Raw genomic sequence first — 15,178 nt, forward strand, 5'->3', positions numbered from 1 at the left:
AGGTGAACCCCCTAATGATAATAAGAATAACCCTCAAAATGATAACAACCTCAAGAAAACTAAACAAATTTGACCTGGAAAATTGATCAATGATCAAGAAGAAAGGAGAACTTATTCCTAATTTTAAGTTTTCAAACTCTCCACAATCTAATTGATCAAACTAGATTGAAAGTTTTAATATATGCATTCTAAACACAAGAATATAAAGACAATCATAAAGCTTGAGAGAATAAACTCTAATTAAATTTCATTTAAATTCAGAGTTTTGTTCCAAATGACAAATGACACAACCTTTGACCTAATTGACTAGTTTTAACAAAAACTCTTCAACTACATACATGAACCTCCATAAATGTAAACACTTTATTATAAATCGATACATTAAATATTAAATAGGTGAATAAATCTGAATTTTCAGATTCATTATGACTTTTGGATGAAAAGAGGCCTTTAGATGTATGAAAAGTTGTAATTCTTCACCATGGGTAGGAACCTTAGTTTGGAAGTAAACATTAAATGCTCCACTCATATTATTGTCAATTATTTGCCTATCTAACAAAGTAATTAATGTCTCTAGGTAATAATAAAAATATCATTGGAAATTATATTATTGTCATGTGAAATAACATATTGGATATTACATCAAGGTTATGAAACTGTACTTCATTTCATTTGAAAATTAAGTATATATAACACAACAATTATTGTACTAAAGAAAAGTAACTATAAAGTCGGGAAAAAACGAAATGAATAGTAATAATGTATTATTATTATTATTAATCAATGAAGGGTTTTATTTTTATTTATTTTTATTTTGAAGTTTTATAGATATTTAAAATAATATGTTTGAGAATAAGAATGATTACGCTCGGTTGTACATAAAAAATGTTATAAAAATATAATGAACTAAAGTTACGTTTTGTACTTAATATATGGGATTAAGCATGCAAATTTTACGTAATAAATAAATAAGTAAATTAAACAATATCATTTAATATGTTGATAATAATTAATTATTAATAATCAAGTACTATTTTAATTATAAATATTTGAAAAAATGAGTGAAGTTATAATTAAAGTTAACCAATCAATATATAATCAATGTCTTCTTAATACAAATTTAATATTTATTTAATTTAAGCTTAATGAAAGAATATAGGAAAATATATTTAACAAACAATATACAGTGAGAAAATTAGAGAAAAATATGATACATTAATAAAGAATATTAATAAAGTATACTAAACAAGGATTTTAGAATTATGATATGTTAATAATGAATGAAATAATAAAAGTTAATCACAATAAATCATAAATGATTATAAATAATTATAAATAATCAACAATCCTATGAGTAGAAAATTTGAAAATTATAGATTTAATGAGAACATAGTTATATTTAATGTTTTCAAATATGTGTTTGCTAGTAGATTTAGAAATAAAATTCTAATTTAAACAATTGTTTAAAGTGTATTTAATGCTATATATGTATATAAATCACAAAACTAATTGAACTTAACCATTAATATTTAGTTAACAAAATATTATTAATATGATTTATGTTTAAAAAATGTATATAATTATTATTTTATAATATTATATAATTTATAAAACATTACATAATATATATATATATATATTAACAAAATGAATTCAGTTTATAACATGACATGTTGTATTTCTAAATATTTTTATCTTTGTATAATACAATTCTGCATTTTAAAATTTTAAATTCAAAATTTAAATATAATAAAAACATAAAAATGATATTTTTAGAATTTGCATTAGATCACAAAATTTGAAAATAATTTTAAAAAACAGAATGAGAATTATTTGAAAACATCAAACAAAATTCAATAACTATACCAAACAGACCCTACATTATTCATTATGATTAATGAAAAATAAATTTTTGTATTATCTTAACTTAACTAATTAACTATATTTATATATTTTTTAAATACTGTTTACTAATAAATAAAATAAGTAATTGCATTCATGTAATAAATTTTGACTTGTAAAATGAATTAAATTGATATCTTAATGAAATGTTATTGAGTTATTCTTATTAAATAATTAATTGCATTGACTTTGATAAATTGATATATTAATTAACTATATTCAAAATAAAAAAAGAATGAACATAGGAAAAAGATAAAATCCATCCTTTTAGGAGGGAATGGAATAACCCCTTATCCATCGAAAAAGAAGTTATTTCATTTGTATAAAAAATTTGTACCAATTTAATTCTTAATTCTCCTGTACCAAGCAATTACTAATATAATTTGATCAATTTTTTTTAATTTATTTAACTATGTTCAAATCGACATAATTTTTATCAAATTTGCATTCAGCTCTATATATATATGGGCATTATGGAACTATGTCAGGGTTTATAATTAAAAGAAAAAAAGAAGAAATAATTCCTTATAATGAGATAAATTAGAATAGAAATTCAACGTAGATGAATCCCACCACCAATTAACTTCCAATTCGACAATGCAGTCCAAATCTTATTATATTTGATTTTTTTGTTAATCTCTACTTGGAATGTGTGCACTTGATTTAAAAAAGTGGAGTGTGTGAATGTTCTTGAGGTTGAAATCTTAGAAGAATGTTATATTTTCAAATGATTTTAATATAATTTTTGAATTATTGGGAGATTCCTTTCTAGCTTCTTTGGAGTCTAAAATTTATATGTACAATTTAAACGAAGGAGAACTCCATTTATAGAGTTTCGATTTTGTGAGCTTGGGTCTATTTTGTCCATTGACTTGGTCCCTTACCCAATAGATTAGATTTTGAGTTTGATTGACATTTGGGTCAAACTAATCATGGTTTTTGGACTCAATTGAACTTGAGCCAGAATATTGGACCATATTAGTTAATTTGATAATGGTACAAATATGAGACATCATCAAAATCTGCCAACTTTATGTTTTTAATTTCAATTAATGACATATGTTGGTTTTTAATTAATTCCAAATTTGATCATCATTAATGTCAAAAGTGAGTAAAGATTTGTGACTGGTTCAAAATCTTTCAATGAATATAATCTTTAATTATATATATTAATTTTAACAATATTGAACTCTTTATTACAACAAATAGAAGTATGATGATTTGTATTTTGAATATTAAGATAAAAATTACAAGTCAATTATCACTTTTACAATAATTTTAATCTTTTCCAACCATATAAAGAATTCTTTCCTTAAAAGTATAAATGATTAAAGTGTTGGATACACAAGTCTTTTTTTTTTTTATTTTTTTTATTTTTATTTTTAAAATCAATCTTTATATATGGTAATATAAAATGAAAATACTATAAAAAAAAATTAAAAAAAGAGAAATTCTTATAAATAAAAAAAATCTAAAAAATATTTATATTTTATAGCAAAAAGTTCCAGAAATACAAAATATTTTTGAAATTTTTTGTTATAAAGTGTAAATATTTTTAAATATATTTTTTTAATTTTTAAAAAGACCCCATTAAATAATTCGAAATCCTAGATGCTGTGTTAATAAACTAGTTGTAATAAATGATAAATCCTACCGACTAGAAAAAAAGATAGAAATTATAGGTTAAATTACAAATTTATTCTTTAAACTTTGAAGTTTATATCAAAATTAACTTCGAAGTTTAGGATTCTATTAGACATATTATCTAAAGTTGTCTATAAAAGTTTTAAAATTTGAATTTGAAATGGAGAAGGAAGAGGATATTCCTAATATAAGAAGTTAAATTAAGAAAAAAAGTAAAGACTCGTTCGGATTGACAGAAGAAGAAAATGTTTTCAAAAAAGTTTTTTTTAATTATATAAAATATACTTGAAAGTGTTTCAAAAGTTATTTAAAATAGTTACCAAACACTTCAATTTATTTCAAAATGATTTAGTTTCAAAATTAAATACTTAAAAAGTTAAACCAAACACATCCTAATTAAAGAAGTTTTATCAAATTATTTCTAAAATTTATGATTGATTCCTAATATAAGAAGAGCTAACAGATGTATTGAATATTTCAACAATATAGCGCTTTTTCAACCCTTTCAAAATTGAGGAAAAAAAGTAATTTAGGAAGTTTTGTCAAAGTATTTTAAAATAATTTTACCTTTTTATAATAACTAATACCTAATAATGAACACTTAAGGGCCTGTTTGATAACTATTTGATTTTTTTTTAATTTTTGAAAATTAAGCTTATAAACATTACTTCCACCTTTAAATTTTTTCCTTAATTATGTACTTTTTACTACGGTTTTAAAAAACCAAGTTAAAATTTGGAAATTTAAAAAAAAGTAGCTTTTAAAAAGTTATTTTTATTTTTGAAATTTGGCTAAGAAACCAACCATTGTAATTGATAAAGATGCAAATCATTATAAAAAATGAAAAGAAAATAGACTTTATTTTCAAAACCAAAAATAAAAAAACGAAATGGTTATGAAATGGGGCCTTAAAGTTCTTTAATAGTTTTCAATAATTTTTTTAAAGAAAGAAAACGATACATTGAGACTAATAATTCAAACGTACACATAAAATTGACCAAAAAAAAAAAAAATGAAAATCCAAAATATAAATATGAACCTCAAACATTTTATCAAGTCACGTCCAAAAGTTAACTCTAAAATACATAACTTTACCTATAATTACACTTCATAATGAACTTTTAAAAGTTATTAAATTTTAGGACAAAATATATCTTGATCCCTTATGATTGGGTTTAGTATTTATTTAGTCTTTCAGATTTCAAAACATATACTTTAATCTCTCCTTTAGTTAAAGTTGATCATTAGTACGTTAACCAATGAAAAATGACATAGTAATTGACCATTACTGTTTATAGGGGTTTTAGAGGAAGAAGAATCAAGATAAAGCAAAAAGAAAAGAAAAGGATTTTAAAAATGTTACCGAACTAGCAAGATTTAGGAAGAAAATGTAACCAAACTAGCAAGATTTAGAGAAAACAGAGGAGAAAAATAAACACAATTGGTTACTAATATGGAGGGGTCGAGCACAAAAATAACTAAATTTAGGTTGTTGCATTTCAAAAATACCTATAATCAGTACAAGAAAAAGGGACTCTCCCGACGCCTAAAACAACCGTTGGAAAATACATCGTCGAGAGAGAGACTGTCTCCTGACTATGTAAGGGTGCCGTCGGGAGTGCTCAATAACTTCCGACGCAGTATGTGCCTTGTTGGTAGTTTATGAGAACTTCTGATGCCCTAAAAGCAGGCGTCAGGAGTTCGACAAAACTCCCGATGCCTCACCATGCTCTTTGGGAGTTAGGAACGAAGGCCAAATTAGACAGGCTAAACTCTCGACGAATTAAATAATTTGTCGGGAGTTGTGTAGGAACTCTCGACAGTTATGATAACCCGTCGGGAGTTTCGATTTAAAACCCTCAAATCGAACTTCCAATTTCAGTTATGCTTTTTTCCTTTCTTCTAACCCTAGCACACAGAACAGAAACCCCCAAATCGAACCAGTTGATTCCGACCGTCGACCATCCATTCCTCCGTTGTTCTTCCTTCAATCGTCCAATCATCCTTCAATCGTCCATTCATCCTTCAATCATCAATTTTTCCTTCAATCGTCCATTTGTCCATCAAACCAACTGTTCATCCACGTCGTCTGTCATAAAATCGAACCAATCGTTCATCCATCGTCTGCTGTTTGTCATCCGTCGTCCATCGTCCGTTCGTCCTTCAATCATCAAGGCAACTAGTCGTCGTCCGTTGGAATCTACTTTTGGTGAGTTAAACTTTGACTCTCAGAGTTGTTCATTGTATATATTGTATTTTATATCCTTGGTTTTACGTTCCATATATATCATAATGGATGTTTAGTACCATAAATTTCACATAATTAGGAAATTATTTTCAATTAACTTTTGATAATTCATTATGATTGTATGAACATAAGTGCTAAAACTTTGGTAATAAATGAATTTATTCCTTTGTAAGAATAAATATTAAATAAACAAATAAATAAATTGATTTCTACATTAAGAGTTTTGTAAATTAATTTAGCATGGCATTGAATTTGGTGAATAGGTTTGTAGGATGAAAGGGTAATGAAAGGAAAGAATAAATGGGATGGGTCATACTTGTTGGGTTGGGGGGTTTTTCTTATAAAGTTGTAATATTACCTCAATCTTATAGTCATGAATGACTTTTGACCCATGATTCATAGCAAAAAAAAAAAAAAAAAAAAAAAAAAAAAGAAAAAGAAAAAGAAAAAGAAAAAAAAGAGGTATTTTGAGAGTAATGTAGTAGTTTATCATTCATTGAAAGACTTTGATTTACCAAAGAGATATATATACAATGGCTTTTGAATGATCTTTATCTTTTGTGTAAAGTATTCTCTCTATCTCTATCTCTTGAAATTAAGAATTTGGAAGTGTTACGATGTTCCTAGAAGATGGTTGTGCTTTTGACCCTCCCCCAATTTATTTTGCTATATTATTGTCCTGTATCTTTGTTGATAAGATGTTTGTAACTTCTATTGAGATTTGTTTCAATATTAATTAATGAGTTTTGTTTAGTTTGCTTGTTGAAATTGATTAGCCATTAATAAAAATGACATTTTCAGTTCAGATTGATATATATGTAGGTAGGAAGAATTGTTAAAACCTAAGGAATGTAACTTTTTATTTATTATTCTTATTATTTTTATAAGACATAGCTTTGCTCAAAGAAAGTAAGGCTTGACTACATTTTACCTTGAATGAAAAAATGATGTGATGAGATTTTATTCCACATTCTCTTTATTCACGAACTACCATCTATTAAACTGTTTCAATTTGATCTTTGTACTATTCATTATGTAAATAATACAGGTTATAATTTGTTTTGAATTACAAGTTGAAGTTGGTCAGAAAAGGTTTGTTTTTAAGGATGAACAAAGAATGAATCAAACTTAGAAATAAGTTATCAGTGGAGTATAGAGAAGGAGTATTGCAAGTTTTAGATGTGGCGAAGTTTCATGTTAATGATTTCGAAAATAAGATGTCCATGAAAGAATCATATGAATTCAATGTGGGAAAAATTAGATGTTGTGGAGCGACATCTGTTAACATATGGAATATCTCCCTCATACTATGAATAGATATATCATGGAGAGCCAGTTAACTTATCTAGAGGTTTTGAAAGTCATTCAATACACAATGTTGAAGCAAATAGTATAGAAGGTAATGTTGTTGAAGAAAATGAAATGTTAAATCTTATAAACAATCTACAAGTTCCAATTGAAAACGAAGATACAAATGAAGAAGGGATTGAGAATGAAATGTCTTTTAAGGATCAAGAAAGAGATACCACAAACTTATTTGAGGATTTAATGATCGAAGCATGTAATGAACTATACCCTAGTTGTTTACAATTTTCATCCTTGAACTTTTTAGTGAAGTTGATGCATATCAAAGTTTTCAACAGTTGGAGTAACAAATCGTTTGACATGTTGCTAGAATTGTTAAAAGTAGCGTTTCCAACTGGCATCGCTAGACCTACTTCCTTTTATGAAGCTAAGCAAAAATTATGTGAATTAGGCCTAGGTTATGAGTCTATTCATGCGTGCAAATACGCTTGTGTATTGTATTGGAAAGAATTTGTAAATTTGTAACAAGGCCTCTTTTGTGGTGAGTCTTGGTACAAAGTTAATGATGGCAAGAGTAAAAAAATATCACATAAAGTATTACGTCATTTTTCATTGATACCGAGATTAAAGCGATTGCATCAAAAGAAGGCACTTCTTTCTCTCTTCTCTTTTTCGCTTTCTTCTTGAAGCTCCTTTTCAAATTTCATCACAGCGCGTTCTGAGCTGTCCATTGATTTTTCAGACTGCAATGGAATATTTATGCGTACAAGCTCTTCATCGTGAATCTCGTGACGGAGTTCTGTCGCTGCGATGAGACCTTCAGCTTCCTTACTTATTTTACCAAGGCCCTCCCTTACTTTTTTGGCCTTTCTTTGGAATTCCTTCGCTAAGCCTCCACAACAGAAGTGCCTACTCCATTGCTTCTTCTCTTTCTTTCCTTTCCACTTCTCTCCAAGGGCTCTTCCTTTTCAACCACCTCGATGGCGCTTTGTACCTCCCTAGTCACCGTGTTGACTAATTCGATTGGCAATGGCTCGACCTTAACTTGTGGTTTGCTTGTTGATTGACCACGCCTTCGTCCAAGGATTCGAGAGGGTTTAGGTTTTTGAGGATTTCTCCATAAACCTCTTGTTCATCCCTACGCCTTGCTTCACTTGTAGTGTGTTGGGAATGGTGTCCTAAATCTCCTTATAATCTCGTAGTTTGTAAATCTGTATAAATATATTGTTACTAATAAAATAAGTGTTATTTTATCAGCATATACTCAATCCAATAAACTAAGATCCGAGATTATTTTATGTAAATTTAAACAAGTATGTAGAGACATACAAGTGGATCTTGTTTAAATAATAACCTAAATGGTCTGTAGTAGATGGATAAGGTTGGGTACCTTATCCTAGTGACACTATGGATACGACCTGCTTTGTAGGTGTTACAAATGTTGTAAAGTACTACAAATGATCTGATCCTGATCATTCATGTGGAGACATGCGAGCGGGGGTGTCCTATACAAAGAGTTTGTATAAGACCGGACCACGGAATAATTAGTCTCTTTATATAACACCGTTGATAATAACGACTTATACTTCACTAGGATAACCATAGGTGACATGATCTGAATCCTGAGTGAGTTGTGAACTCCTACTCATAAAGGCAGTCATTTGATTTGTATGGGTGAGAGTGGTCATATTGCCAACTCAACAAGCCTACCATTTTGAGGATTCGTCTGATTGGAGAGCTGAGAACTCAACTTCACAAGACAGAATTCACTCATTTCCCGATGTAGAGACAAGTAGATAAATTGCTCCTCTAAGGGCTGATTCTGGGTGTTGAACATAGTGGCCATAACCTTTATTGGGCAAAGAGGACCCAATCATAGTGGGACTATGACTTATTATTCATTAGAGGAATCAGTGGTACTTAAGGAGTTAAATGTGACTACAGGGGTAAAACTGTAATTTGACCCAACTGTACTTACGAGCAATTTGTGAAGGGTCATCGAACTGTTGATTGATTATATCCAATGAAAGAAATATATCTATAGTGCAAAAAGTGCAACTGTTAGTCTTTAGTGGAGTGTTCGATAGTTAACGAATAGTGGATAATGTAATTAAAGAGTTTAATTAATTATTCACGTACCATTGAAGCTTCGAGCTACAGGTCCATAAGGTCCCCTTGGTTGCTCAAAAGGATTATATTGAGAATCAATTTTTGGGTTAATTTGAATTGTTCAAATCAATAAGAGGGAATTTAATTATATATGATATAATTGATATAATATATTTAATACATTAATTGGAGGAATAAATATTTGAATGAGATTCAAATAGTTGTTAACTTAATATAAATATGATTTGTATTAAATGCCATAAAATAGAGAAAAAGAACTATAATTTATATTGTATGTGATGCAATATTAAAACTATAAGTTATAAATATAATATGATAAGTTGGATATCATATTTATTTATATTATTTATTATTTTGAATAATAACCTTTTTTCTCAAAAACTACCTTAGTGAGTGGTTATGCAATTTTATGGGAATTGGAATAAAATGAAAAAGAGTTTTTTATTTTACTAAGAAGATTAAAAAATACACCAAAAAGAGAACAACTAGATCGCAAAGGAAAGACTATACGATAGTCTACAAGACAAACTCAAAGCATATACGATAGGCTCTTTGTCTATGCAATAATAGAGTGACTATACGATAGTCTACACGATCAGAAGACTTTTGCTATGCGATAGATTAAACGATTGAAGCAGTTCCTATGGGATAGTGCTTCTTCGATTGTCTTCCTCCTCCAAATTCACAAATATCATCTTAACCAAAATAGTCAAAGCTCACCACTCTTGGGTTTTCACCTTGAATATACCAATGAATTTGAGTGGTAGTGTCTCTGTTGGTTTGAGGATCGAGTTGTTGTTTGCTGCTTGTTTGAGAGGAGTGTTCGTGACTTGTTTGAAGCGTTCGTAAACAAGTTGGATCAAGGGATAACTTGAAGAATGGTTGTTCAAAGGTATAATCTCTCAACCTTTGTATTTTATTTGAAAAACATTCTATAATTTACTTTGATTGCATAATCATTTTTTATGACTGTAAATTTATACTTCAATCGAAATGGAATGTGGATGATCCACTTCCGCTCAAGGAACTCCTCATGTTGAGTTTCCCTTTATAGTGGAGGCAGATGGTTAACGGTTATAATGAGGTGACGAGGATTGGGACGATGCCGTGCAGATGGGTTGAGTGTGGGGTTGAATGGTGAAAGTGATGCCATTGTAGATGGTGGCGCATAAGTTGGTGTGACAGCAATCGAGAACGAGATTAGATTGAAGGAAATTGATGGAGACACCACTTCATAGGAGAAAGTGGGGGTGGTTGATCGAGTTGAAGAAGGAGTATTATGGCTTACCATTTGATCAATGAAAGGTAAGGGGAATGATCAGAGAGAGGGTCGAAGGGATTTTTGAGTTCACGAGGAAGCTTCGATATGCGGAGAGCTTAGGGCTTTGGGTTTGCTTGAAGAAGAAGAATGTTAGAAGAGGGAGAAGGGTTTAAATAGGCGAGGGGTGAAGAGGAAACGAACGACTGCCTTGTGATTCAAGGCAATGATAGCGCCGCACAGATTAATGAACTGGCAGAACCTCTTTTCACCGCCTTATGATGAAGTGACGTATTGTTTCCTCTCCTGCGATGAGTTCTTGGAGATGTGTTGGGATATAATTATCCTGCCTCTCCAAGATTCATCGCATTAAGAAACCCTAATTTACTCAATTTTCTAAGGAGGAATTTTTTTTAGCAACCAAAAATAACCAAAAACAGATAAAAACAACAATAATAAAAGATAAAAATAAATGAAAATAAAGGATACCAAAAAGGATGTGATATGTCCCTTGAAGGATATTCTTTATTACGCAAGGACTTCCTTCTATCACATCTTCAGGCTTTCCATGAAGGTATTTTCACAATCAAGATCCCCTCCATAGAACGGTTTGATGCGTTATTCGTTGACTTTGAAAGCGTTGGCGCCGTTTTCACTGACCAGTTCCACCGCTCCATGTGGATAGACTTCTTTAATAATGAATGGTCTTGACCAACGTGATTTTAGCTTTCTTGGAAAAAGACGTAATCTAGAATTAAATAAGAGAACTTTTTGACCAATTTCAGCTTTGTCTGCTCCTTATAAATCTTGACGTTCTCATAAGCCTGCAGTTTCCACTCATCTAATTCCAGTAATTGCAGTTTCCTTGCTTTTTCTGCAACTCTCAAGTCAAAATTGAGTTTTTTTGTAGCCCAAAATGCCCTGTGTTCAAGCTCCAATGGTAAGTGACATGCCTTGCCAAAGACGAGTGCGTATAGAGACATTCCTATCGGAGTTTTATATTCGGTGCGATACGACCATAACGCATCATTGGGTCTTTGAGCTCAATATTTTCTTGTTAGATTAACCACTTTCTCCAATACAGTATTGATTTCCCTATTTGATACCTTTGCCTGACCTAGAGGTGTTAAAAAAAACCGAAGACCTGAAAAAACCGAGCAACCCAACCCAACCTAGCTGGTTTGGGTTGGTTAAAAAAAAAAAGGTTTGGTTTGGTTTTTTTTTAATGAACTCGAATAGGTCGGTTCAGTTAGGTTCGTAGGAAAATCGTTCGGTTCGAACCGAATCGACCCATGAATTATAGACTAGATAGAATTTATTTTAATTTAATTTGTATGTACTATGTAGACCCAGCCCAGGAAAAGTTCAGCTTAACTCAATAACAGAAGGCCCAAACCAACTTCCCAGTTCCCACTTCTCGGTAGGTTGAAGGCTGAAACAGTGAAACCATTCCCTTGTCGACACGTGGCTCGTGGAGATTGGAGGGCTTTTTGATTTCCTTCTTCTCCACGTTTCAACTTCCCCAGACGGTACTACAAGCCACATGGTAGGTCAACGACTTAGCGGACGCCATTTTTCCTTCTTCATCCTTTTTTTTGTCACGTACAGCACACACCATCGACCATTCGACTTTGTCATTCGTTCGTTCCGTTGAGTCGTCGACTCTATCTGAGTTCTGACTCTTCCTTTCCGTTCGTCACTCCTCTCCGTCATTCCCTTTTCTGCTTTTCATCACTCGTCACGCCAGTCACTGTGAGTGTCATTGTCACGTTAGCCACTATTTTCCGCTTTACGAGTCGCTCATTGTCGTCACTTGTCCGAGTTTCGACTCTTTCTCTCTGTGAGTGTCATCTCCACGTTAGCCATTAAACTATTTTTTATATATATTTAATTATTTTATTTATTCTTTATGGTTCACGTATGCTCACATTTTTTTATTTTTCTTTATTTGTTAATACTGTAGATGGAAAATAGTGAGTTGATCGACATCGACAATGAATCACCACCTATAAATATTTTCATCCCCGATGCATGTTCTAAACCATCGGAAGTCATTGGCAAGAAAAAACCAACTAGGCCTTCATATTCAGTGTGGGATCACTTTACAAAGATGGAAATATCTAACACTGAAGGTATAAGATGAAAATGCAATTGTTGTGATAAAGATTATGCTCGTGATATTTCTTCATGTGAAACTAGATCCTTATGGAAACATTTACGAAAACAATGCAAAAATTACCCATTTAGAGAGCAACCTAAAGGGCAAACCATACTAAAATTTCAACCGAATGAAATTGATGCAAAAGGTGCTATCAATATGATTTTTTTGTCTACTGCCTTTAGTCAATAAAGAGTTAGAAACGCATGTGCTAAGTAGTATTGTTTGAGGTACCATTTAGATTTGTAGAGACAGAGGGGTTTAAAGAATTTTGTAATATTGCATGTCCTAAGTTTGACATTCCTTCAAGAATCATAATTGCTAGGGATATTTATCAGTTGTATGTGGATGAAAAAAAAATTGTTGAAATCAACTTTAATCAAAAGTGGTCAAAGAGTGAGCCTAACAATAGATACTTGGACTTCCTTACAGAACATCAATTATATGGTTCTTACAGCACATTTTGTTGATTTTGAATGGAATTTAAAGAAAAGAATATTGAATTTTTGTCAAGTGCCTAATCATAAGGGAGAGTCAATTGGTAAAGTAATTGAATGTTGTTTATTGGATTGGGATATTGATAAAGTTTTTTCAATTACTGTTGATAATGCAACTTCAAATAATTCAACAATCTCATATATGAAGAGAAAACTAAAGATTTGGAAGTCTCTTATTTTGGATGGTGAATTACTGCATATGAGATGTTGTGCTCATATTATGAACTTGATTGTCAATGATGGATTGAAAGAATTGCTTGATTCGATAGCTAGTGTACGAAATGTTGTAAGATATGTTAGATCTTCTCCTAAGCGATTGAATTTTTTTTTAAATTGTGTTGGACATGAAAAGATTGAATATAAAGCCCTTGTTTGTCTGGATGTGTCTACAAGATTGAATTCAACATATTGGATGCTTGATCATGCTTTAAAATTTGAAAAGGCTTTTCAATGCATAGAAGAAGAGGATGAAGATTTTGTACATCACTTTACTGAATATGATAATGGAAAGAAAAGAAAGGGACCACCGACCTTAGCTGATTGAAACCATGTTCGGACATTTGTTAAATTTTTGAAGATGTTTTATGATCTTACAATGAAGGTTAGTGGCTCAACTTATGTCACTTCTAATACATTTTTTTCATGAACTTTGTAGGAATCAATGACGTTTAATAGGTTAGAGCCAAAATGTAAATAGTGTGATATATACTATGGCTTCCAATATGAGAATGAAATTTCATAAGTATTGGGGACCTCTTGACAAGATGAACAAAGTGTTGTTTCTAGCTATTGTGCTTGATCCACGATATAAGTTGGATTATGTGTCCTTTTGTTTCATAAGTATCTATGGGGATGGAGTTGCTAGAACAATGACTGATGAGGTGAAAGTTAGTTTGATGCAATTGTATGAGTTTTATAAGACAAGTGATTCAATTGATCATGCTTTTGAACAACCATGTCACATAGTTGAAATAAGTGAGGATTGTGATGACATGAAAATGGATTTATAGTTGGAATACAAACGAAGAAGAAAAGAGAAAATTTTGAATGAAACAAGAAATGACATGGAGAGATATTTATCAGAACCTAATGAAGACCTGATAGAAAATTTTGATATTTTGAATTGGTGAAAATTAAATGCTCCTAAATATAAAGTTTTATCACAGGTTGCTCGAGATGTCTTACCCATACCAGTGTCAACAGTTTCTTCTGAATCAGCATTTAGTACAGGAGGTAGATTACTTGACTCTTTTAGAAGTTCTTTAAGTCCTAAGATGGTGGAGGCTTTAATATGTACACAAAATTGGCTACGTACGAACCCAACGTTATTAGATCTTACTCTACAAACTGAAGAATTGGAAACTTATGATCAAGTTTTATCAGGTAGTGTTATCTTTTATATATTTACTCTATAATCTATATTAATATATAGAAATTATGATAGTATTCTTATATGATTTATTGTTTAAATCTTGTTTAGGGTTGTTCAAGGAGCAAGTTTTGTCAGGATCATGAATGGGTCGTTGAAATCTATTGGATTTTGAAGACTTTTATAGACATTACATTGTAGTCTTACTTATGGATTTTGTAGACATTTGAAAACATTGTTGCCTATATTTTGGATTTTGTAGACATTATGGTTTTTCTTGTGAATTTTGGAGACTTGTTTTGTTATAATAGATTTTGGATATTGTTCTTGTGGATTGTGGATTCTTATGTATTTTTTATTGGTGATTCCAAGCTTTTTTTAAAAGGGAACCAAGGGAACCGAACCAACTGATGCACGGGAATTGGAAGTCAATTTTTACTCGACAACCAAAATCCCATGGACTCATTATGCGATGCATGTTCCTTAGATATGCATTGATAGTCATGCGTCGATTGGTCATGCGTTGGAATGAAATTGCGCCAACAAAGTATGCAATGACCATGCATCCTGCCACAAGTTTTCTTGCGTTCACGCCAAGTATAACATGAACGCAAGTTTTCTCGAGTAATTTGAGGTCGAACACAGGGACTTGTACTAAATGTTTACG

This window comes from Benincasa hispida, chromosome 3, assembly GCF_027475165.1.
Source record: "Benincasa hispida cultivar pf3 chromosome 3, pf3_genome.v1.1, whole genome shotgun sequence".
NCBI lineage: Eukaryota > Viridiplantae > Streptophyta > Magnoliopsida > Cucurbitales > Cucurbitaceae > Benincasa > Benincasa hispida.